The sequence below is a fragment of the Mustela putorius genome, unplaced genomic scaffold (assembly GCF_011764305.1).
Source record: "Mustela putorius furo isolate JIRA1106 unplaced genomic scaffold, ASM1176430v1.1 tig00003898_pilon_pilon_pilon, whole genome shotgun sequence".
In the NCBI taxonomy this organism is placed as follows: Eukaryota; Metazoa; Chordata; class Mammalia; order Carnivora; family Mustelidae; genus Mustela; species Mustela putorius.
This window is the reverse complement of record NW_025422047.1, coordinates 31,076,656-31,100,520: the sequence shown is the minus strand read 5'-3', so window position 1 is coordinate 31,100,520 and position 23,865 is coordinate 31,076,656. Positions and strand designations below refer to the sequence as shown.

At 50.2% G+C, this 23,865-nt stretch overlaps 1 long non-coding RNA gene and 5 other non-coding genes across 6 annotated transcripts; 3 read left to right on the top strand and 3 right to left on the bottom strand.

Moving 5' to 3' along the window:
* Nucleotides 1-2,730: 2,730 nt before the first annotated feature.
* On the bottom strand, nucleotides 2,731-2,893 carry LOC123388404. Its single transcript, XR_006602952.1, has one exon. It is a non-coding gene; the product is annotated as a U1 spliceosomal RNA (small nuclear RNA).
* Nucleotides 2,894-7,071: 4,178 nt separating this feature from the next.
* On the top strand, nucleotides 7,072-7,161 carry TRNAY-GUA. The gene is given in 2 exon segments: nucleotides 7,072-7,108; nucleotides 7,126-7,161. It is a non-coding gene; the product is annotated as a tRNA-Tyr (tRNA).
* A 2,861-nt stretch (nucleotides 7,162-10,022) lies between these two features.
* LOC123388340 lies at nucleotides 10,023-11,747 on the bottom strand. Its single transcript, XR_006602902.1, has 3 exons — nucleotides 11,172-11,747; nucleotides 10,333-10,544; nucleotides 10,023-10,208 (listed from the first exon to the last, which is right to left on the bottom strand). It is a non-coding gene; the product is annotated as an uncharacterized LOC123388340 (long non-coding RNA).
* LOC123388399 lies at nucleotides 11,590-11,753 on the bottom strand. The gene has a single exon (XR_006602947.1). It is a non-coding gene; the product is annotated as a U1 spliceosomal RNA (small nuclear RNA).
* A 4,196-nt stretch (nucleotides 11,754-15,949) lies between these two features.
* Nucleotides 15,950-16,113, top strand: LOC123388398. Its single transcript, XR_006602946.1, has one exon. It is a non-coding gene; the product is annotated as a U1 spliceosomal RNA (small nuclear RNA).
* Nucleotides 16,114-20,729: 4,616 nt separating this feature from the next.
* On the top strand, nucleotides 20,730-20,893 carry LOC123388403. The gene has a single exon (XR_006602951.1). It is a non-coding gene; the product is annotated as a U1 spliceosomal RNA (small nuclear RNA).
* Nucleotides 20,894-23,865: the final 2,972 nt, after the last annotated feature.

Here is a 23,865-nt window from a genome sequence, read left to right as displayed (position 1 = left end):
AAATATATAAATAAAATCTTTTTTTTAATTTTTTTTTAAAGATTTTATTTATTTATTTGACAGACAGAGATCACATGTAGGCAGAGAGGCAGGCAGAGAGAGAGAGAGAGGGAAGCAGGCTTCCTGCGGAGCAGGAAGCCCGATGCAGGGCTCGATCCCAGGACCCTGAGATCATGACCCGAGCCGAAGGCAGCAGCCCAAACCACTGAGCCACCCAGGCGCCCCTAAATAAAATCTTTTAAAAATAAAATGAAATAAATATTTTGTCCTAGGAATAAAACTACAGGCCCTAGGTAGTGTTGTCAGTGGTATTGCCTGTTCTGTAAATGTGGAAACCTATTGTCTACAATATCTGAATGGTATTGGTCCACCAAATTTATTTCTATTTATTTATTTATTTAGTAAACTGGTTTACTAGCAAAATTGGGTGACTATGAGATTGTAACTTTGTAAACATTTAGCTGACAACACGTCCCATATAGTTTGCTTAAGTTTCACAATTATTTCAATGTTTCTGCTGAGGCCTTATGTCCCTTTGAAGCAAGGGATCGTAACAAAGCCAAAGCGTCCATTTCACATTGGCCTATACTTTGGAAGGCTACCAGCAAATCATCTACATATTGAATTATTATAGATCCCTCTAAGTAGGACATATCTCCTCTAAGTGTTCCTTTAAATGACTACAGAAAATGCGAAAGCCCTGATTTCCTTGAGAAAAATTCTCTCCAAAAAGATGGGATTCCAGGGGCGCCTGGGTGGCTCAGTGGGTTAAGCCTCTGGGTTCAGCTCAGGTCATGGTCTCAGGGTCCTGGGATCAAGCCCCCGCATCGGGGGTCTCTGCTCAGTGGGGAGCCTGCTTCTCCTCTCTCTCTGCCTGCCTCTCTGCTTACTTGTGATCTCTCTCTCTGTGTCAAATAAATAAATAAAATATTTAAAAAATAATAATAAAAGATGGGATTCCACAAAGAAAAGCCAAAAGAATTTAGACTTGTTCACCAGAGGGACAAAAAAAAAACAAGCAGAACATAGATCAACTACAGAAATAAGTTTTGCAGATGACCATACTTAAGGCCAAGATAATAATTCATAGTCTGTCCTTATGTGAGAAAGATTACTTAAGAGAAAGACCTACCTCCTGCAAGATATCTGGCTTCCTATATTTTTCCACCCTCACAGCTCATACTGTCCCTTGTGGTGTCTCTGTAGATCACATGGGGTACCCAAATGTGGGGCACCGTTCTGGTGGAAAGCGGTGGCTTGGGCAGTTGAAGAATTCACCTGAGGCTGAACAAAGGAGAGAGTTTATCGAATATACCACAAGGGAGTGGAGGGCAGGACAGCAGAGGAGATGGTGTCCCTGAGGAGACAGTGGGTAGGGGCTGCATTCAAGGGGGGAAAGGTGAAGAGGTATTGGTGATATATGGAATTTTCCCTTTTTTTGGTTAACTGTGCCTGGTTGTAAGTAGCCCACTGGTTAGTTAGGGCCTACAGATATTTTGAGGTGGGTCACCTGATGGGCTTTCTATTCCTCTGGAGGGTCACTTTCTCCATTCCATCGCTCAAGCCTGTTTGTCTCAAAGTGGCACCTACATACCTAAGACTTCAAAGCATATATTACCCATTCTTACTCAGTATCTTAATATTGCAGAGGGTCAGAAATATACAAAGGAGCAAGGGAGACTTTTTTGTTTTGTTTGGCTTATGTTTAAAGATTTTGAGAATGAGCCACCCAAGCACCCGACTTTTATTTATTGATTTAAGTAATTCGACGTCTCTTACCTGTTGTGTGGCCACAAGACTTTTTACCTGATTCCTCAAATCAAGAACCGCCAGACCAGTCCCGCTTTCAACGCCAGATTGCTCCTGCCAACTCTGTTCTTTCTTTTGTTAAGATTTTATTCATTCATTCGTCAGAGATCACAAGTAGGCCGAGGGGCAGGCAGAGAGGCATGCGGTGGGGGTGGGGGAGGCAGGCTCCCCGCTAAGCAGAGAGCCCGATGCGGGGCTTGATCCCAGGACCCTGGGACCATGACCTGAGCCAAAGGCAGAGGCTTTAACCCACTGGGCCACCCAGGCGCCCCGAAAAGCAGCAGTTTTGTGACAAAAGCGTTAAACCAGACTGCAACGCGATTCTGGATCCAGGCCTATCTTCGTCTCTCTGCTGAGAAGAAATTCCCACGCCCCACGTGAAGAGCAAATCTGCATCCGTATCAAGGGCCTCCCATTCCTCCCCAGCCACCTGTTACCTGGCCAGCTTGAGTGTCGGATTCTCAGTGGGTGAGCGACCTTCTGGACGATAATCCTTATCAGTCTTCCCCACCTTCAACGTGGAGCCAGCTCCCCCGCTGCAAGAACCCCGCCGCCTACCTCCGCCCCTCCTAACTTCCTTTCCATTAAGAACTGGCCATCAACCCCGTATTGACTGGAGAAAGCTCAGCGCAAAATAGAGAGACAGGAGCACCTGGGGTGGGTGAGCGGTTAAGCGTCCGCCCTCGACCCGGGTCACTGGGATCCCGGCGCACTGGGATCCCTACTTTCCGTGACCGGGGGAATACATTGGTCGGCTGCAGAAGCCCGCGCACCTGTCCGCGGGTGTGCTTCGGCCGAGACGCAGGGGGTGCGCAAAAGCCAACCCAGGGTTTCGGAAGCCCCTCAGAACGCAAGTGAAACAGACCCCAGCCAGGCCAGACACCGATGGAGAACAAGCCTTATCTTTCCAACAAGCAAGACCAGGGGAAAGCGCGAACGCAGTCCCCCACTACCACAAATTATGCAGTCGAGTTTCCCACATTTGGGGAAATCGCAGGGGTCAGCACATCCGGAGTGCAATGGATAAGCCTCGCCCTGGGAAAACCACCTTCGTGATCATGGTATCTCCCTGCCAGGTAAGTATGAGTTGCTCCCCGCGCCCCCCAAACACCCTCGCGCTCCACCCGCTCCTTACACACGGTCACTTCCCTCCCGCCGCCCCCGCGACCCCCGACCCCCGCGCCACCCCCCGCGCCCCCTCGCCCACCCGCGCAGCCACGGAGGGCGCCTTCGTCGGGCCCCACGCGGGACCGGCGGGCTCGGCCGGGGCGGGCCCGGCAGCCTCTGCGCGCCTGCTCCTCTGCATACGCCACGCCCTTGTCGTGACGTCCCCGAGCCCTGTCCCCCGCTCTGGGACAGCGGATGTCCTTGTCGCCGCCGAGGCCGCGGATGCCTGGGGGGCGTCCGCCCCTGGAGGGGAGACCCGAGAACGCGGGGTCCCCCGGAGCCCTGCGGGAATGGTGGTGGCTCAAGACTCGGGTTTGGTCTCGCCTTCCTTTCCGCGAAAAGAAAATTTCAGCCCCTTTTTGTCCTCGCCTGTTCGAGACTCATTTTCAAACCGAGTCGAAAACTCAGGAGAGGCCTTTCTGACGGTGGGCGTTAAGGGCTAAGCCGCCCCAGTAAGATGGGGGCAGTGGCAGTGTTTCTTTCTGGGGTCTTCCCAAGTTGCACTCGGCGTCCGAACATGCAGTCGCCTGATCCGGGAACGCGGGAGGGAAAGAAAAGCGTCCCGCGGAGTTGTGAAGAAAGCACACGAAGCAAAGCGCTCCGCGGTGCCCTTCCGCCGCAGCTTGTCCGGTGTCCCCGGGGAGCCCCGGCGGTCCCGCCCCGCAGCCCGCGCGCAGGCTGGTCCCGCCCAGTGCCCTCTGGTCCTTTCCCACTCGGACTCTGTCAAAGATGAACGCAGCAGACGGCAGCCACAGTGGTGAAAAAAGATTTTCCTCGGGAACTGCTGACAGGAGGGGAAAGAACGGAGCTCCACCCGCATCTGTGCGCAGGTGACCTGGACGCTGGACGGGAAGCATGAGACGAAGGGGGCCCGGGACCGTCGGAGAAGTGAAAAGTGACACCCGGTCGTTCAGGAGGACCGCTGTTGGGCAGCTGTGTGTGTTGGCTGACAGCTGAACTGACAGGTTGGGGGGCTACCGTCCCACAGAGACTGGGACCTAGGCCCCAGCCTTCACCATTACAGCTCAAAGGAATGGCTCTCAGGTCTTGAGAAGGATCCTTTGGAGTCCTAACAGACCCATGGTCACAACTGCAAGCGCTTTTTAATGAATGCCCAAAGAGGGACGCCTGGGTGGCTCTGTCGGTTGGGTGTCTGCTCTGGCTCAGGTCATGATCCCAGGCTCCTGGGATGGTGGGGTTCAGCATCGGGCTGCTTGTTTGGCGGGGAGACTGCTTCTCCCTCTGCCTGCTGCTCCCCCTGCTTGTTGTGCTCTCTCACTCTCTTAAATAAATGAAGTCTTAAAAAAAAATGAATATATATATATATATATATATATATATATACACACACACACACATTGGGGGCCTCTGTGTGAGGTGTCTACCTTTCTCAGGCGGGAGGTCACTCTTAGGGACAGAACCTTACGCTGCTAGAAGCTATGCTAGAGCCTGGTCAGATCTCAGGAAAGGAAACAGTTTGGAGGGATTGTTATGGGCGGAGAGTTCTACAGTTCTCAACTGAAGAGACCCTGTTCTGTGATCAAACAAGGTTAACTCTGCACCTCCCCCTGGCTGAACCCTGGCTCCTGGCCCCTCCTTGTGCAGTCTCATTGCCTCTTCGAGCACGTGGAGAGTTGGCCCATTCAACAACCCCTGGCTGAGTATATATGCACACTTCGGGAATGGGTGACAAAAGACAAAAAGGCCTCTGGGCACTCCTCTATTTTTTTTTTTTTTTTTAGATTTTTATTTATTTATTTGAGAGACAGACAGTGAGAGAGAGCATGAGCGAGGAGAAGGTCAGATGGAGAAGCAGACTCCCTGTGGAGCTGGGAGCCCTATGCGGGACTTGATCCGGGATCATGACCTGAGCCCAAGGCAGTCGTCCAACCAACTGAGCCACCCAGGCGTCCCTGGGCACTCCTCTATTGTAGGAGGGGCAGAGGGAGTGGGAGGATACTGACAATGGACACAATAGGTACTTAAGTACTCCGGTAGGTGTTAGGAGCCGAGAAAGGAAAGTATTGAGGAGAGAGAAGGGATCTCGAGTGGAGTTAGGGGCACAGGCAGTGAGGTGGATTGGGGGGTCAGAAGAGGCTACGTTGAGCAGGTGCTCTGTGAGCAAAGGCTGGTAGGAGGTGAGGGAGTGGGTCATGGGCTATCTGGGGAAAAGCATCCAGAGCACACAGGTCAGCTAGAGCAAAGGCCCAGGTAGGACTGTGTGTGAATAGCAAGGAGGCCCTGTGTCTAGAGCAACATTGAAGGGTTGGACAAAATTAAGTCAGAGAGGTGACTAGGTGGGAGTAAGATCATGAGGGTCTTGAAAATCATTGTAGGACTACCTTTCTATGGCTTTTGGAGGTTGGGGGCGGGGATTAAGAGAGAGCAAGAGAGCAGGGAGGGGGGTCGCCTGGGTGGCTCAGTGGGTTAAGCTGCTGCCTTCGGCTCAGGTCATGATCTCGGGGTCCTGGGATCAAGTCCCGCATCGGGCTCTCTGCTCAGCAGGGAGCCGGCTTCCTCCTCTCTCTCTCTGCCTACTTGTAATCTCTTTCTGTCAAATAAATAAATAAAATCTTTAAAAAAAAAAAAAAAGAGAGAGAGAGAGAGAGAGCAGGGAGGGGAGGGGCAGTGGCAGAAGGAGAAAGAGAAGCATAAGCAAGTTCCAAGGACCAGTGCAGAGCCGGTCCTGGGGTTCTATCTCACAACCCTGAGATCATGACCAGAGCTAACATCAAGAATCAGACACTCAACCCGCTGAGCCACTCAGGCGCATAATGGTAGATTATATTTGTGGATAATATTTGTATTTCCCCTTGGAATTCAGCTACCTGGATGTTCCAACACTGCTTTAGCCAGCTGTTGGTGTCTCAGCTAAGAAGGCCCGGCCCCGTTTCGCCTGGAAATCCACCACAGGTACTTACTGCTGCTGAGATCACCTTGGGTACAGCTGACAGACACTCCTGATTTGGAGTGCCATCTGTAGTCCCTCTCAGGTGTGAGCCTTCCCTGGCTGGGTCCATCCGCCTGCGGAGCCTTTCCTCAGAACAGACCAGCCCGGCAGCTCCAGCGACCACTGCACTCCGCGATGATCATTAAGACTGGCAATCTGAGTGAACCAAAAGGTCGGTCGGTTGGTTGGTTGGCTTGCTCTGTGTTTGTTTGTTTAAGTAAGATCTGCCCCCGGGCTTATTACTTTAAAATAAAATCTTAAAAAGAAAAAAGAAAAGGAAGCTCTACACCCAGTGGGTGGGGGGTATGGTGTGTGTGGGTGTGGGTGTGGGGGGGTTCGAACTCACAACCCTGAGATCATGATCTACATGCTCTACCGACTGAGCCAGCCAGGCACCCCTAAACTGAAAGGTTTTGAGCAGAGGAGTGGCTTGATCGGAATCCTTCCCCTCCCACTCCTCTTGACACCGGGGACGGGGCGGGGGGCGGGGCGGGGAGGGAGTAATAATGAATTAAATTAAGGAAAAAGAAAAAAAATCTGGCTGCAAGGGTGAAAGCAGGGAAATTAGGAGACCTGCGGAATCCGAACGCGATGATCTTGGCTGCGAAAGCCGGCATCATCTGCCGCACCACCACCACCAAGCGTCATTTTGGCCTAAGGGTTATTTTGGCCTGAAGGCGCCCACAAACCAGCTGGTAGCTGGGCGGTTCGAAGCCGCCTACCTGGTGCGCAATCCAGGGGGGGTCCCCTCCTCCGCTCCGCAAGGCCTTGGTCGCCCAGCCCGCGCGTGGGGTTCGCCAACGCCCCTCCTCCCCCTCTTTCCGGCCGGGCCACGGACCCTGGTGGCCCCACCTGTAGAAGAAGGCGCCGGGAGGGCACCTGAGGCCACCGGGGTGGGGGGAGAGCACGCGCCCAGGCGTCTCCGCCGCCGCGCCCGGGATGCTGCCCCCCACGCCCGCCCCGGTCGGCCGCCGAGCGCAGGGGACTCGCTGCCCCGCGCGGAACGGGCGCTGCGGCCGCGGGGACTCGGCTCTTCTCTGGGATGGCTTCGGAGCGCGTCAGGGCCCGCTGGACGTCCCGCACGGCCGCGCCGTGGCCTCCGTCGTTTCGAGAAAAAGCCCGGCCCCAGGCCCGCCAGAGCGCAGCCTTCGATAGCTCAGCTGGCAGAGCGGAGGACTGTAGGCCGGAGAGGCGTGGACATCTTTACGTCGCTGGTTCGACTCCGGCTCGAAGGACGCGCCCGTCGCTTTTGCGCCGTCGGGGAAGCCACCGCGACCCCCGGCGGCCTCGCCCTCCCAGCCCGAGGCCGGAAGCCCTTCGGGACCCCCGCCTCCTCGGCTGCGGGTGTGCCGCCGCCCCGGCAGCACCCCGGGCCTTCCTGGGGCCGTGGGCCGCCACGTGCCCTGCGGCGCTCCGGGTGCGCGCGGCTGCAGTCTCGGCTCGGCGCCGCCCGGTCCCACGCCCTCGGCACTGGTCCCCCCCACGCCCCCTACCGCGCGCGACTCCGGCTCCGCACCAGCAGGTGGCCCGAGAGGGTCTGCCTCCCGCCCGCCTGCGCGGCTGACAAGCGGACGGGTCCTCCCATGGGGCAGGGAGCACCGCGGCTTCCTTCAGGACAACTGTCCCTCTCGAGCTGGGGCCGTCTCCTGCTCGGCCTCCGGGGATGGTCACCGCTTGTCTCTCCCAGCCGCCGTCTGTCTGTCTGTCTGTCTGTCTCCTTCCCTGTCTTTCAGGTGGTGTAGAAACATCCAGACTTAACGGCGCCAGAAGAGCCTCTTCGCGGACCCGCTTACTCTGCTCGTGGGACAGAACTGTCACCCCGAGGTTTTCCAGGCCATCGCCAGTCGTGCGCTTGCTTCGAGGCTGACGTTGGCAGGAGCGAAGGGCAGCAGGGGCCTCCATGGGCCTGGCCGGTGTGGCTGAGAACGTCGGAGGCGCCTTCAGGGTTCCGTCCGTGTGAGGACGGGGTGCGGCCCGGTACACTTCGGTTTTCCCGCGCCTTTGCACCTGCTCTGTAGCCCCGGCGGCGTCGGGTGGGGCGGGGGTGGTGTGTGGGGAGGGTGGGAGGCAGGTGCTCCCGCTGAGGGAGCGCGGACTGCTCACGCTCGGTACAAGCCTCCTCCCTACTGCGCTGGGAGTGCGGTAAACCCCCCCCCCCCACACACACCGATTCTCCGATTCTCTGGCTACACCTGATGGAGGGAAGTAGAAACAGAGGAGATATTTCCATCCTGTCCGCTTTCTGGCCACTGACCGCAGGGGTCTCCACCTGTGGGAAGGGATGGGGGCGGGGGAGGAGTGAGATGGGCGGCCACAGCGCAGACTTAGAGCTCAGACAGAGCCCGAGAGAGTCGGGGCAATGAGGGCTGAAGGCAGGGCGCAGGAGAGTGGGGGGGGGGGGGGGGGGGGGGGCGTGGACAGCTGCCAGCGTGGAGGGGCACACACACGTTCACCTGCTTGGCGGGTTCTGAGCAGCCGGCTGACTTAGCGCGGGGCCTGCAGGCTAGATTGGCAGGGCCTGAAGAGTCAGATCCTGAGGCCCAGCCAGAGGGCACCGCGGAGAACATGGGCTTCACCTTGGAGCCAGAGCCAGGTTGCCAGGTTGCTGGGGGGGGGGGGGAGTGTGGGGTGCAGAGAACTCCAGAGAATGGTCCTCCCTGTTCTCCTCCTTCCTGCCGGAAGGAGACTCCCGAGTCTCCAAGTACAGGTGGAGTGCATCCCAGAGGGGACTCCAATGGGACTCCAAGTGTGGAGTGTGGCCCTTGGGAGCCTTGGGGACCCAGCCACTGCCATCCCTGACCTCGGAGCCCACGGGCTCCTTTTCGCCATTGCTCCTGCCTCTCAGACTGAAGACTGTGTTTCCCCACACGTCTTCCTCTCCTGGCAGGCTCCTCTTGGTTCTCTCCCCAACCCAGTCTCAGTCCCACTGTGCCACTGCTAACTGAGATGGACTGAGCCATACTTTCCACGGGCTCAGGAGGGCCTGCCAGGGAAGCCCAACAGGTGAAGACCTTCAGGAAGATGTGATTGCTTTGAAGCCACAGAGAAACCCCAGCCTCCAAGGTCACTACCTACAGAGCCCAGCAGACAGGAACCAAGGAGAACACCTTAAGACCTTCACTGGATGTGGCCCCTGATGGGATGTGGAGGGGTGGCATCCCTGGGGACCCAGCTCTGGTGCTTTGGGGAAAGAGCAGGAGGAGGGGGGGGGGAGGGGAGGGCATTGGGTTTTGGTGACCAGCCAATGCAAGCCTGGGCCCCAGCATGGCCGACCCTTCCCGGCTGGGGTATCAGGGAGAGCAGCAGGGGGCTTCCAAGGTGCTGCCCCCCAGCCTTGCAAGCGCAGAGGTGCCTGCTACCCAGTCAGGTGGTGGCGGCACTCAGTCAAGGGAAGGCTGAGCACCTGTGGCTTGCTGGGCCTCTGTGGGACTCTCAGTGGGTGGGGGGAGTGGTCTTGGGCACACACTAGATGGGATCGGAGAGGCTTGTTGCAATGCAGGGGAGCCAGGGCAGGGAGTCCATCCCGGGCACTGGCGTTCCCTTCTCTCCCTCTGACTGCAGGGCCTCTCCGGGAAGTCCAGAGAATCTTGACCCGTTTCGGGAATCCAGGTCGGTGGGCAAGGGAGGGTCCAAGGAGCCACGCCACCAGCATGGCCCTCACGGCTGGGTCTGCACCGGCCTCGTCAAGCCCCGGAACGCGTAGCTGTGCCAAAAAGTAGAGCAGCGTGCTGTGACCGACGTGGACAGGTCAGGCACACGAGGGCCAGTTTGAAAGGCTTCCCACTGGCCAAATCAAGGTAAGGATAATAATGCATTACAATCTGTGGAGTAAAATAGGCGCCGGGACACACCAGTATCCGTGACCACGAAGCACCAGCTCTTGGTCTTCAAATAAATAAAAGAAAAAAGTAAAAGGAACCCGAGCTTCTTGGAGACCCACCTAGCTGCCTCTTTGGGTCTTCATTTTACTACGTGGTCTCCTATGTCCATGTAAAAATCTGTACGCTTGCCTCCTCTTACTCTGTTTTGTTGTTGTTGTTGTTGTTGTTGTTGTTGTTTTTTAATGCCTTTAAGATTTTATTTATTTGACGTAGAGAGAGCACAAGCTGGGGGAGAAGCAGGCAGAGGGAGAAGCAGGCTCCTCATTGAACAAGGAGCCCGACGGAGAACTCAATCCAGGGCCCTGGGATCATGACCTGAGCTGAAGGCACACACTCTGTGGATGGAGTCACCCAGTCCCGCCTCCTGTTATTCTGTTTTATGTCCATTTAATTTTCAGGTCCTGTGGAGACCCCAAAAGGATAGAAATAAAGTCCGTGTCCTCTACTGTTTGATCCAGGGTGAAGCAATGGATGAACAAGAGAGGCAGGCATGTGACAGATATAAGGTGCTAACCACTGACTTACCTCTCTCTGATGTCTGTAGAATGATCCCATTCTTCTCTCGTGGGAGAAGGGGCTGAAGGAGGCTAGATTGGATGCTGAGGGTGTAGACTAGAGGATCCTCTCCCTGAGGCCAGGGACTGTTCTGTATAGCGTTTTTAGGGGCTCCGGCAAATGATGTTCAGAGGTACTACTGACGAAACGGGACAGGGAGTGCTTCCAACTCTGTGATTTCTCTGTAGGAAGGAGAGTGTTGGTCATCTTACCTGGACTCAGAGCTAGAATCCAGACCCCGCTTGGAATCCACTTTTTTTTTTTTTTTTTTTTTTAAAGCCTGAGATCAGTAAGTGAATTCATTCAACATGTTGAAAGCCTATTATATGGCCATGGGCTAGTCTAGGCAAGCGCGCATGGAGCATCAACAAAATAGACCAGAATCCCAGCCCTGGGGGACTTACATCCCAGGAGGGTAAAATTAGAAAAGTAAAATATATACTATGTTAGATCAGTGCTTTCCAAACTTTAATGCCTCTAGAACCGAATGGGACTCTTGTTAAAACTGCTGATTATGATCGGTAGATGGGACCAAGGTGAGGCCTCAGATCCCGCCTCCTTGTTCGGGGGAGAGGGAGAACCTTAGACAGGCTCCACGGAAACCCTGAGATCATGACCTGAACTGAAAGCAAGAGTCTGACCTGACGCTTCAGTCCTTGCACCACTCAAGAACCCCTAGGACGGGGCATTTCTCTACCATGCGCCCCAGGGGACCAGAGGATGCTGAAATCGCTGGGCGATGGGCCACAGGAACAAAGGTGACACATCCTTGCAAATAACTCCGCAAAGCAGAGTAGGATAGGAAGTACCTTGAAAAGGGGCTTTTTCCATTAGGAACAGAGAAGAATTTCTTGAAAACGGCTTTCCTTGCTGGCTGAACAACGCACTTCAAGTACACTGACAACAGGGAGAAACAAAAAGCCACCCCCAGCCAAAGGCACGCTAGAGCACGTCAAGCACGGAAAAAAAAAACCACCGCGGGTTGCTGCTGGTACGGTCACCGTGTACCCACTAGGCACCTCAAAAATATCCGACGAGGGCGCCTGGGTGGCCTTCTGTTCGGGTCATGATCTCGACCTCCTGGGACCGAGTCCAGCATCTGGGCTCTCTGCTTCGCGGGGAGCTTATCTTCCTTCTCTCTGCCTACTTGTGGTCTCCGTCAAATAAAACCCTTAAAGGAAAAGAAGAGACTAAGGAAACGTCTGCTTTTTGAAAGACCAGGAAAATCAGGGGAAAGCGCGAACGCAGTCCCCCACTACCACAAATTATGCAGTCGAGTTTCCCACATTTGGGGAAATCGCAGGGGTCAGCACATCCGGAGTGCAATGGATAAGCCTCGCCCTGGGAAAACCACCTTCGTGATCATGGTATCTCCCCTGCCAGGTAAGTATGAGTTGCTCCCCGCGCCCCCCAAACACCCTCGCGCTCCACCCGCTCCTTACACACGGTCACTTCCCTCCCGCCGCCCCCGCGACCCCCGCCCCCCCGCGCCACCCCCGCCGCCCCCTCGCCCACCCGCGCAGCCACGGAGGGCGCCTTCGTCGGGCCCCACGCGGGACCGGCGGGCTCGGCCGGGGCGGGCCCGGCAGCCTCTGCGCGCCTGCTCCTCTGCATACGCCACGCCCTTGTCGTGACGTCCCAGTGCTGGTGTTCTGCACCGCTTGGGGGAATGAAAATAGACCACGCAGGAGAGATCGGCTGTGTTTTTTTTTTTCTAGTTAAAATGAACTTTATATATAATTTTTTGTTGTGGGTTTTTTTTTTTTCCCCCTCAAAGTAATCTGTACAGCTACCCGCAGGCGCATGCTTTGCTTTCCATGCCAGGTAGGCGCCCAACATTAGCGTGTAGTAAAATTAGGCGTTTCATTCTCTCTCCATCTTTTTTGAAACCCTTCCCCACAGAGAAATCACAGTCTTTGCCTATTCAGCCCTCAGGGGTTTCTGCTTTTACCTTTTCTTTGGCTGACCCGTGGTCTGAAGCAGGTTGGGACGATCTGCTTGACTTGAAAATTTCCCAGGGTATCTCACGTGAACTATGTAACGTGAAAAAGATGACGTCCAAAAATAAATGTAGTATGTTCCCGTTTGTCAAGCAAAAATATGAAAACAAGAAAATTATACAAAAGAAACACAAAACCAATAAATAAACCAGAAGTGGTGACAGTATTGGGGTTTCGGGGGGACCTGCGAAAGGAAGGGGAGAGTGATGCTTTCCTGGATCACCTTCTTTGTAATTCAGTTTTGGAACTCTCTTAATGTTTTACACATATTATTAAATTGCAGCGGGGAAATCTCTAAAATTGAATATGAGCATAATTGAACTTAACTATCTTAGATGAATGGTGTAACCACACTGAAATAAACAGAAATAACCAATTGAAATGACTTTTGGACATGGTACATTAGCTATAAACATCTTCAAGTCCAAAGACAAGAAGTGCAAACAAATACTGAACTATCCCATAGTAGGTTTGTATTTCATAGCTACCTGGTTGTAATAATTCCGTACTAATGTTTCATGTGTTGTAGGTTGAGCTAATGTGTTTATGGATGTTGGGGAGTCAAGGTCCTCACTGCTGAAGAAAAGAGATACAAATATGGAATGATGGAGGGCAAAAGGGGAACCATGTGCGTTCAAGTGAAAGTTGGAATTGAAAGTATCGGAAATTGAAAGGGCTCATTATTTTTAAGAGATACAGATATGTGTAGGAAACATGTATTTTTTACCTCTGCCCACTGAAGGGGATTAGAAGCAAAGACAGTAGCATTAAGTATACCTACTACCATGATATTGCTTTCTAAATGCCATTCTCCACTGAAAAGAACCAGGCCTCTTCGGAGAAAAAGATAATTTTCAGGAGTCAAGAAAGGTACAAAATGGCCCTGGAACATCTTGTGCCAAAAGATAAGGAAATGCTCCAAAAATTTTATGGACATATCAAAAGTATGCAGTAGCCACCCTGCACTTGATCTTAGCCCAAAGGCCAAGCAGCAATCCACAGTAGCCCCCCTAAAAGGGGCTTTCATTGAACATCAAAATAAATTTTAAAACAGTTATGGGTTACAAACAACTGAATAAAATAATAACCATGAGCTTATATTGACAGTACCTAGGGAAGGATGGAAAGTTCTTTTTTACAATACAATGTCAACTAATAAATGAATGAGTGATAGAATTAGAAGATCAACAGTTGTCAATTATGATGCAAGAGTCATCAATGAATGCTAAAAACTCTTGTCAGAGGGGCGCTTGGGTGGTTCAGTTGGTTAAGGGTCTGACTCTTGGTTTTGGCTCAGGTCATCTCATAGGTGTTGATATCGAATCCTCCCCCACTGGTACCCCCCCCCCCCCGCCCCCCCCCCCCCCCCCCCCGTCCCCGTCGTCGCTGGCTGCCACACTCAGTGGGAAGTCTGCCTAAAGATTCTCTTCCTCTGCCCCTCCCACCACTTGCTTGAGGTGGCCAAACAGACACCCCGCTGAGTGGGGAACTCACTGGGAGGCTCAATCCCAGGACCCTGAGGAGGTCAGCTTTAGCTGACACTTAATGGACAGGGCCACCCAGGCACCCCTAAGTAGTCAATGTTAATACTACCAATAATTGAACAAACTGAGTCATGTGCCTCCAAATGTGATGCCCAGAGGAGGACACTATGTTACTTTTGCTAGGTCTGTCATAAAAAGTACCACAAATAAGATGGCTTACAAGAACAGAAATGTGTTCTCTCACAGTTCTGGAAGCTAGAGGTCCAAAGGCAAGGTTCCTGCAGTCTCTCTGAGACTTTGCATAGAACCTTTCCTTGCCATCTCCTAGTTTCCTGTGGTGACAGTCAGTCCTCGGCTTGCAGCTACATTACTACCATCGCTGCTTCTGTCATCAGGTACTGTTCTGTGTGCAAATATCTTTACATGGCATTTTCCTCTTATAAGGAAAATAGTCACATTGGATCAGGGCCTACTCTAGTGACCTCACCTTACTTAACAGGATGGTAACCACAAAAATCATATTTCCAAATAGGGTCACATTCATAGGTTGAGGACTTCAACATATTTTGGGGAGGGACATGAGCCAACACTTAACAGACACAATATCATTTATGTGGTATTCATGTCAAAAATGCATACCTGAAGGGTGCCTGGGTGGCTCAGCTGGTTAAGTGTGTCTGCCTTTGGCTTAGGTCATCATTTCAGGGTCCTGGGATCAAACCCCTCATCGGGCTCCCTGCTCATAGAAATAAGTAAGTAAGTAAATATATAAACAAGTAAAATATTTTTTAAAAATAAATAAGTAAAATCCTTAAACAAATGCATACCTGAATGTACTTATGAGGAAACATGGGACAACTCAAAAACTGAAGGATATTCTACAAAATAACTGGCCTGTAGTCTTAAAAAATGTCTACATAATGAAATGCAAAGAATTACCTGAGAGCTATTTCAGATTAAAGAAGGTTAAAGAGACTTGATAATTGAAAGCAATATGTGATTTTGAATTTTCCTTTGCTATAAAGGACGTTATTGGGACAACTGATGGAAATGGAATAACTCCTGTAGAGTAATAATATTGTATCAGTGTGAATTTCTTGATTTTGACAATTTTCCTTTTTTCAATTAAAAAAAAAAAAAGCTTTACTGTATTTCCTTGGATCTTTATGCTGCTAGAACCTCCAGGAAGTCTTTGCTAATCCTATAATCTCTAGTCCTGTCTCCTGCGTTGCTTTGTTCCTGAGCAGCAGTCACCCAGGGACATACAACAGTTCAATCATTTTGGTCATATCTGGAAAGGATATTTACACTTGATACCCAGATAGGATCTCCTTGTATAGAAGAGGAAAAGGTAAATCTAGACAGCCTGAAAGAGGTAAGCTCATCCTGCAGGATGGAAATGTGACATTTCTTTTCCTTTGGTTTTCGGAGACTATTCAACACCCGTCCCCAGTCCACGCATCTACTCTGCGAATGGACTCCTTGCCCTGATGCTTTCTGTTCGAATGTTATTTCACTGTTGCAAGATTAGGTTACCACGTAATCTGAAAGGTCATAATGGGGGTTACAATAATTTTATGTTAAATTGGTGACAAAACTCCCATCTTAGTATTTAACGTTTAGTAGACTCTCCGTTGCTATTACGTATAATTTTTGCTGAAAGGAAGGTGAGGCCAAGCCCGAGCCCGAACCATTCCCCGTGGGGCCTTCAACTTCTGGGCGCCCCGGGACCCGTCTTCTCTGGTCTCCCAGGTCCTGACACCCTCGCCGCCCGCCCCCACCCCGCCCCCCCTGCCCCTCAGGCATTCGCAGTCTCGGCGGACATCTGGTGTCCCAGAGCGGGGGACAGGGCTCGGGACGTCACGACAAGGGCGTGGCGTATGCAGAGGAGCAGGCGCGCAGAGGCTGCCGGGCCCGCCCCGGCCGAGCCCGCCGGTCCCGCGTGGGGCCCGACGAAGGCGCCCTCCGTGGCTGCGCGGGTGGGCGAGGGGGCGGCGGGGGTGGTGCGGGGGTCGGGGGTCGCGGGGGCGGCGGGAGGGAAGTGACCGTGTGTAAGGAGCGGGTGGAGCGCGAGGGTGTTTGGGGGGCGCGGGGGAACAACTCATACTTACCTGGCAGGGGAGATACCATGATCACGAAGGTGGTTTTCCCAGGGCGAGGCTTATCCATTGCACTCCGGATGTGCTGACCCCTGCGATTTCCCCAAATGTGGGAAACTCGACTGCATAATTTGTGGTAGTGGGGGACTGCGTTCGCGCTTTCCCCTGGTTTCTTGGTGACCTAAGGGAAGATGCATAGCGACATCTGTGTTTCTTAGTGTTCTTAGATAACAGAAGGGCTGCTTGTTTTTATTTTAACTTCTGAGGCTAGTGAGGTTCAGGCCTTCACTTCTTTTTCTGTCTAGGATTCTGTGCCGTACTGTGTTTCTGCCGAGTGATTAAACAGGGTCTCGTCTCCAAAACAAAGAACAGTGCTTTTGAGTTTTGGCTTTACTTTGAGGTGTGAGTAGGAGTTATTTGGAGTTTATAAATGCTTTTTGACCGTGGGTTTTAGATTGGGAAGTCTGAAACGAAGTTTTAAGATATGTCGCAGTATTGAAATCCGTTTTTCTGTGTGTGGGGTTGAGGTAGGTGTACCATCTGTCTCAGGTAGTTCTATACAGAGACGGTATGCAAGTTAAGTTTTGCTTGGTGTTTTTTATAAGGCCTTGAACCACTCTAATTCCGCGAAAGCAGTTTTCCTCTTAAACCAGCCAGACTTGTCTTACTAATACTTTAACTGTTTAACCTGTAGTGCCTCTCTTCAAAAAGATCAGTTTGAGGGACGCCTGGGTGGCTCAGTGGGTTAAGCCGCTGCCTTGGGCTCAGGTCATGATCTCAGGGTCCTTCTCTCTCTCTCTGCCTGCCTCTCAGTGTACTTGTACCTTGTTGTTTATCCTTATAAAATACGTGAATAAAAAGAAAAAAAAGATCAGTTTGAGCTCAACTTCTCTAGTTTTGCTACAGAACGTTAATATTGTATAAGCTTTTCCAAACCAGGTGCAGACATCTAGCCCAGTCAATAAGCCTCACTGGTCCTGATGCTTTTTCTTCCTTCCTTTCAAAATTTTAATTCAACTAACATATAATGCATTATTGGTTTCAGAGGTACAGATCTGTTTCATTAGTCATATATAATAGCCATAGCTCATTACATCACATGCCCTCCTATGTCCAACCTCCAGTTAGCCCATTCCGCCACCCTCCTTCTTTCCAGCAACCCTCAATTTGCTTCCTATGATTAAATCTCTCTTGGTTTCTCTCTGGATTCATCTTGTTTTATTTTTTCCTCTCTTCCTCTATGATCCCGTTTTGTTTCTTAAGTTCCATGTATTATATAAATCATATAAAAAGACATCATATAATTCTTTCTCTGATTGACTCATTTCACGTAGCATAACACACTCTAGTTCTGTCCATGTCGTTGCAAATGGCAAGATTTTTATTTATTTATTAAAGATTTTATTTGACAGATATCACAAGTAGGCAGAGAGGCAGGCAGAGAGCGAGAGAGGAGGAAGCAGGCTCCCTGCTAGCAGAGAGCCCCATGTGGGGCTCAATGCCAGGACCCTGGGATCGTGACCTGAGTCAAAGGCAGACGCTTTAACCCACCAAGCCACGAAGGCGCCCCAAGATTTCATTTTTTGATTTTGTTTACTATTTCTGTGTGTGCGCACGTGTGTGTGTGTGTGTGTGTGTGTACACATACCACATCATCTTTATCCTTTCGACACCTAGATCCTTCCATAGTTTGGCTATTGTGGACATCACTGCTACAAACGGGGTGCAGGTGGCCCTTTAGATCACTACATTTGTATCTTTGGGACAAATACCCAGTAGTGCAATTGCTGTGACCCACTTTCCTTTGCAATTTCCTCTCTTGCCATCTCCCCCTCACTGCAAAACCCCCACAACCTTCATTCCCCGGCCCACCCTGTTCATACCCTGGGTCATTCCCACTGCCTAGATTGCTCTCTTCCCCTCAGAGCATAAAGTGTGCCCTGTGGCAGACACTATACTACCACATAGTGTAGGGCTTTGTCTGTGCTCCTGGGCGTCCTCCTGTTTGTCCTGTGTCCCCCAGGCATACGACAATGGCCAATAAATGTTTCATGAATGCCACAGCCCAAGAGCAGTGAAACCAAGGCAATTATCAGGAACTAGCAGTGAACTATGGAATGTTTCAATTGTTCTGGAGGTACAAAGTAGAACCTCTCCTAAAGTATGTCCTTGAGGGAGTAACGTATGTTCTTTATCTTGTGCTTTGTGAGAAAGCCCTTGCATAGAACAGTCAACTCATTTATATGTGTTCATTAAGCACCCTCCCACATATGCTCTAATATGTAACTGCTGCTTCCAGTCTACCCCCACCCCAACACACATTGTGAAAATGTAAAAATGTAAACCAGGCACCAAGGGATGGGGGCACTCTCCTACCCTTTTTCCCCAAAAGACCTCCTTGGTACAGATTAGCTGATGGCTATGTGGAACAATACAGCTTTTTGCCCTGCACTTGCTATTTCTTTCAATTAAAAAAAAAAAGTATTTTATTCATTTACTTGAGAGAGACAGTGAGGGAGAAAGCACAAGCAGGGGGCAGGGAGAGGGAGAAGCAGGTTCCCCAACGAGCAGGGAGCCCGGATGTGAGGCTTGATTCCAGGACCCTGGAACCAACCACAACCTGAGCCAAAGGCAGACAGACGCTCAACCGACTGAGCCCCTCAGGCGCCCGTGTACTTACTATTTCTTAGCATTTATACAGCATCATCACATTTCCAAAGCACTGTACCAAATGTTTATTAATCCTCACAACACCCCTGTGAGGTAGGTCAATATGTCCTTTGTAGTAGAGAAACTGAGGCAGACAGAAGTCAAGCGAACCTGCCTGAGGCCACAGGGGCAGCCAGTGAAGGGACTGCACCCAAATTTAGAAGCTAGGGCTCTCTGTCCCGTGTTCACCCACTGGAGAGCATCGCACAGGTGTATTTTCACCAGTGAAGGAGACACGAAGGAGGACAAAACACAGAGATTTCTCAGGCAACAGAAAAGTCAAGTTCAAATGGCATCAGGGAACAACGTCAATGAAAGAAACATGAACCAGCACACCAGTAAGGCAACAGAACATGCAAGGCTGGAATCACGGTGACTACTCTTTTAAGACCTAGGCCAGGGTTTGGGAAAATGTAAACGAGGCGCGACCAACCCAAATACCTGTGGTTTCCAACTGCAAGAGAACTTAGTGAAAAAATCAAACCACACAACCTAATTTTAAATTAGAAATAACTTGATGTTAATTTACATTAAAAAGGCCAATAATATCTTTTGTACCCACTTTATTTCAAATGTTCCAATTTCTCCCCCACCAACAAATGCTGTTCTCTACAGCACTCTTTCTCTCCACACGCCAAGTTATACACCAGCGTAACAATCAAGTGGGCTCAATGGCACATCCATGGTTCACTGGCTGAGCTAGAGATGGACGTCAGGAAACCATAACAGACCATTCGGTCTGCTCCTGTATTTTAGAAATGTCTGCTTCTAACCTGCCTCCGCCCAGGTCCAGCTTCTATGAAACCGCTAAAAACCGCACACAGAGAAGCAGTTCATTCTTTTGTAAAGGGACTGGTGAACTTGGTTCAATATGCTGTTTAAAAAAAAAAAAAAAACGAAAAATGAAGACCTACACTGTAAAGCATAATAAAGGAGTAGATTTATTATAGCTACTCCAAATTTTAGAGTGATACAATGACCACAGAGTTAAAAACTATCACTGTTATCACTGTTTATTTGATAATAGTTGGTTTAGTCTACAAGTTTAAGGCAAACATACTAATGCATTTGCTTTTCATCAGAAATCATACTTATAAAGATTACATAAAATCTGTCCCCAAACTTCTAAGAAATGTTCATTAATTAAAAATAAGTCTGATTAAGATGCTTTACCAGGATACATGAATGAGCTAAGGTGGTATACAATGTTTTTTAAAAACAAAATTCAAAAAAAAGGTAATGGCAATCTTTATCTTGTTTGAGCAATGTATTTTTAAAAAGGGTTAAACTTCAGAAAGTACTTAAAAGTAAGTAAGACTGGCAGCCATAAGGAATACTATTCATAAAATAAACACAGTTACAGAGGCTACTTAAAACAAGACTGAACTTTGGGCTTCGGGAGAGGAGGCGCGCACGGTGAGGGACAGCTGTCGCAGGGAGCACACAGGTGCAGGGGTGCCACGTCCCACCGCACACACTGGCAGAGCCCATGGACGGCACCGCTCCGTGGTTTCTCAGAAAAAAAGAGAGTAGATGCACTTTGTCAGCTGTTTCTTTTGTTTCCAGTGAGCAGTAAATGCTTAATATCATTAAGAAAACAAAAATAAAATCTGAAGGAAGGCAGCCCCTTTTAACCGAAGGTGAAGTGTGGCTTATGTGTCTCCATTTAACACTGGGCCTTTAACTTCTGGGCGCCCCGGGACCCGTCTTCTCTGGTCTCCCAGGTCCTGACACCCTCGCCGCCCGCCCCCACCCCGCCCCCCCTGCCCCTCAGGCATTCGCAGTCTCGGCGGACATCTGGTGTCCCAGAGCGGGGAACAGGGCTCGGGACGTCACGACAAGGGCGTGGCGTATGCAGAGGAGCAGGCGCGCAGAGGCTGCCGGGCCCGCCCCGGCCGAGCCCGCCGGTCCCGCGTGGGGCCCGACGAAGGCGCCCTCCGTGGCTGCGCGGGTGGGTGAGGGGGCTGCGGGGGTGGCGCGGGGGTCGGGGGTCGCGGGGGCGGCGGGAGGGAAGTGACCGTGTGTAAGGAGCGGGTGGAGCGCGAGGGTGTTTGGGGGGCGCGGGGGAACAATTCATACTTACCTGGTAGGGGAGATACCATGATCACGAAGGTGGTTTTCCCAGGGCGAGGCTTATCCATTGCACTCCGGATGTGCTGACCCCTGCGATTTCCCCAAATGTGGGAAACTCGACTGCATAATTTGTGGTAGTGGGGGACTGCGTTCGCGCTTTCCCCTGGTTTCTTGGTGATCTAACGTAAGATACATAGTGACATGTGTGTTTTTTAGTGTTCTTAGGGAACGGAACGGTTGCTTGTTTTTATTTTAATTTCTGAGGTTAGGGTTCAGGTCTTCAATTTTTTTCTGTCTGGTATTCTGTATTGGGTAGAAAGTCTTTCTCGTGTTCTCTTGTGTTCCTTTGCTTTGTTGTTTCTGCCTAATGAGTAAACAGAGTCTCCAAAACAAAGAACACACAAGTAAATATGCCTGTGCTTTTGAGTTTTGTGAATGTGAGTAGGAATTATTTGGAGTTTATAAATGCTTTTTGACCGTGGGTTTTAGATTGGGAAGTCTGAAACGAAGTTTTAAGTTTATACAACTTAAGATATGTCGCAGTATTGAAATCCGCTTTTCTGTGTGTGGGGTTGAGGTAGGTGTATCATCTGTCTCAGGTAGTTCTATACAGAGGCGGTATGCAAGTTAAGTTTTGCTTGGTGTTTTTTATAAGGCCTTGAACCACTCTAATTCCGCGAAAGCAGTTTTCCTCTTAAACCAGCCAGACTTGTCTTACTAATACTTTAAACTGTTTAACCTGTAGTGCCTCTCTTCAAAAAGATCAGTTTGAGGGACGCCTGGGTGGCTCAGTGGGTTAAGCCGCTGCCTTGGGCTCAGGTCATGATCTCAGGGTCCTTCTCTCTCTCTCTGCCTGCCTCTCAGTGTACTTGTACCTTGTTGTTTATCCTTATAAAATACGTGAATAAAAAGAAAAAAAAGATCAGTTTGAGCTCAACTTCTCTAGTTTTGCTACAGAACGTTAATATTGTATAAGCTTTTCCAAACCAGGTGCAGACATCTAGCCCAGTCAATAAGCCTCACTGGTCCTGATGCTTTTTCTTCCTTCCTTTCAAAATTTTAATTCAACTAACATATAATGCATTATTGGTTTCAGAGGTACAGATCTGTTTCATTAGTCATATATAATAGCCATAGCTCATTACATCACATGCCCTCCTATGTCCAACCTCCAGTTAGCCCATTCCGCCACCCTCCTTCTTTCCAGCAACCCTCAATTTGCTTCCTATGATTAAGTCTCTCTTGGTTTCTCTCTGGTTTCATCTTGTTTTATTTTATTTTATTTTAACCCACTGAACCACCCAGGTGCCCCTAAAGTTTTATTTAAAAAACTTTTTTTATTAACATATAATGTATTGTTTGTTTCTGGGGTACAGGTCTGTGAATCATGAGCCTTACATAATTCACAGCACTCACCACAGCACATAACCTCCCCAATGTCCATCATCCACCCTATCCCATCCCCGTCCCCTTTAGTAATCCTCAGTTTGTTTCCCGAGATTAAGAGTCTCTTATGGGGACGCCTGGGTGGCTCAGTTGGTTAAGCAGCTGCCTTCGGTGCAGGTCATGATCCCAGCGTCCTGGGATTGAGTCCCACATCGGGCTCCTTGCTCCGCAGGGAGCCTGCTTCTCCCTCTGACTCTGCCTTCCACTCTGTCTGCCTATGCTCGCTCTCACTCGCTCTCTCTCTGACAAATAAATAAATAAAATATTAAAAAAAAAAAAAAAGAGTCTCTTATGGTTTGTCTCCCTCCCAGGTCCCATCTCGTTTCATTTTTCCCTCCCCTCTCCGCACAACCCTCTGCCCTGCCTCTCAAATTCCTCATATCAGAGAGATCATATGATAATTGTCTTCCTCTGATTGACTTATTTTGCTTAGCTTAGTAGAGGACTTAAAGTTTTTGACAAGGGAGTCAAGGAAATTCTCTCTGCTGCATACTCCTGCTTTTCTTTGCTTGCTCATCATCTGCACCCAAAGCTCCCCACTCCAAAATGGCCGTCTCATCTGCCAATTCTCTGAGTTTATTTGTCCTTTTGGAGGTCCTAGGACTATAGCCAGCTCCTTAGAATCCCTAACTCTTGAGTTGAAGTTTATTGAAATCAGTAAATAATGACCCAACTTTTCTGGAGCAGAATGAACATTCTGCAAGGGCATATCCCTGAGGAGGCCCATGAGTCCCAGAAAAGAGAAGATGGGTTCTTCAACAGGTATGTCCTTGACATCACTGTGACTCAGGGAGAGTATTCTACTTCTCAAAAAAGTTGGGTGGAACGATTGAAAACCAGAGAAATCCATGGCATGTGAGTGGTACATGATCCCGTAAAAGTTCAAAGCAGAGAAAAATACCCATGTAGAGGGAGAGTCTGAAAAGGCATTGTGGAAAAGGTACAGAGAGAGTTCCCAATATTGCAGCATCTCATGGCTAAAAGGCAGCCTAAAATGTCATTCTGTCTAGTTACTGACCTATCTGTTGCTTGCAAATGGATCTTGAAGGATAGATAGGGTTTGGATAATGGAATTTATAGTAGGAGAGGGAGCTCCAAGAAACAGCATAAACAAAGGCCTAGTGATGGAAGGCATGACACATACTTCCCCCCCACCCCCCGGGACATACTCTTGAATCAGCAAATTGTGTTGGATATGTATAGGGCTATCAGTTTGGCATGATGTAGGGAAGCACTGTGGAGAGCCAAGAATACTGCAAGATGAGATGAACAGATCAGCAGGTAAAGGTGAACTATTAGGACTTAAAAAAAAAAGATTTTATTTAGTTATTTGAGATAGAGTGACAACAAGAGTGAGATCAAGAGAGACAGAGAGAGAGAGAAAGAGAGAGAGAGAGTGCGAGAGTGAGCATGATCAGAGCAGGGAGGGGCAGAGGGAGAGGGAGAATTGGGCTCTCCACTGAGCAGGGAACCTGACAAAGGGTTCCATCCCAGGACTCTGGAATCATGACCTAAGATGAAAGCAGATGCTTAACTGAGCCACCCAAATGCCCCAAACTATTAGAACTTTTTAGGAAGGAAATTATCCAGTCTAAAGCTGTGTTGGAAAGGGTTACTCTGCCAGTAGAGAGTGGCACAGATTGGAAAGGGAACAAAAGTAAATGAGGCTGTCAATTAGGAGCCTACATCAGT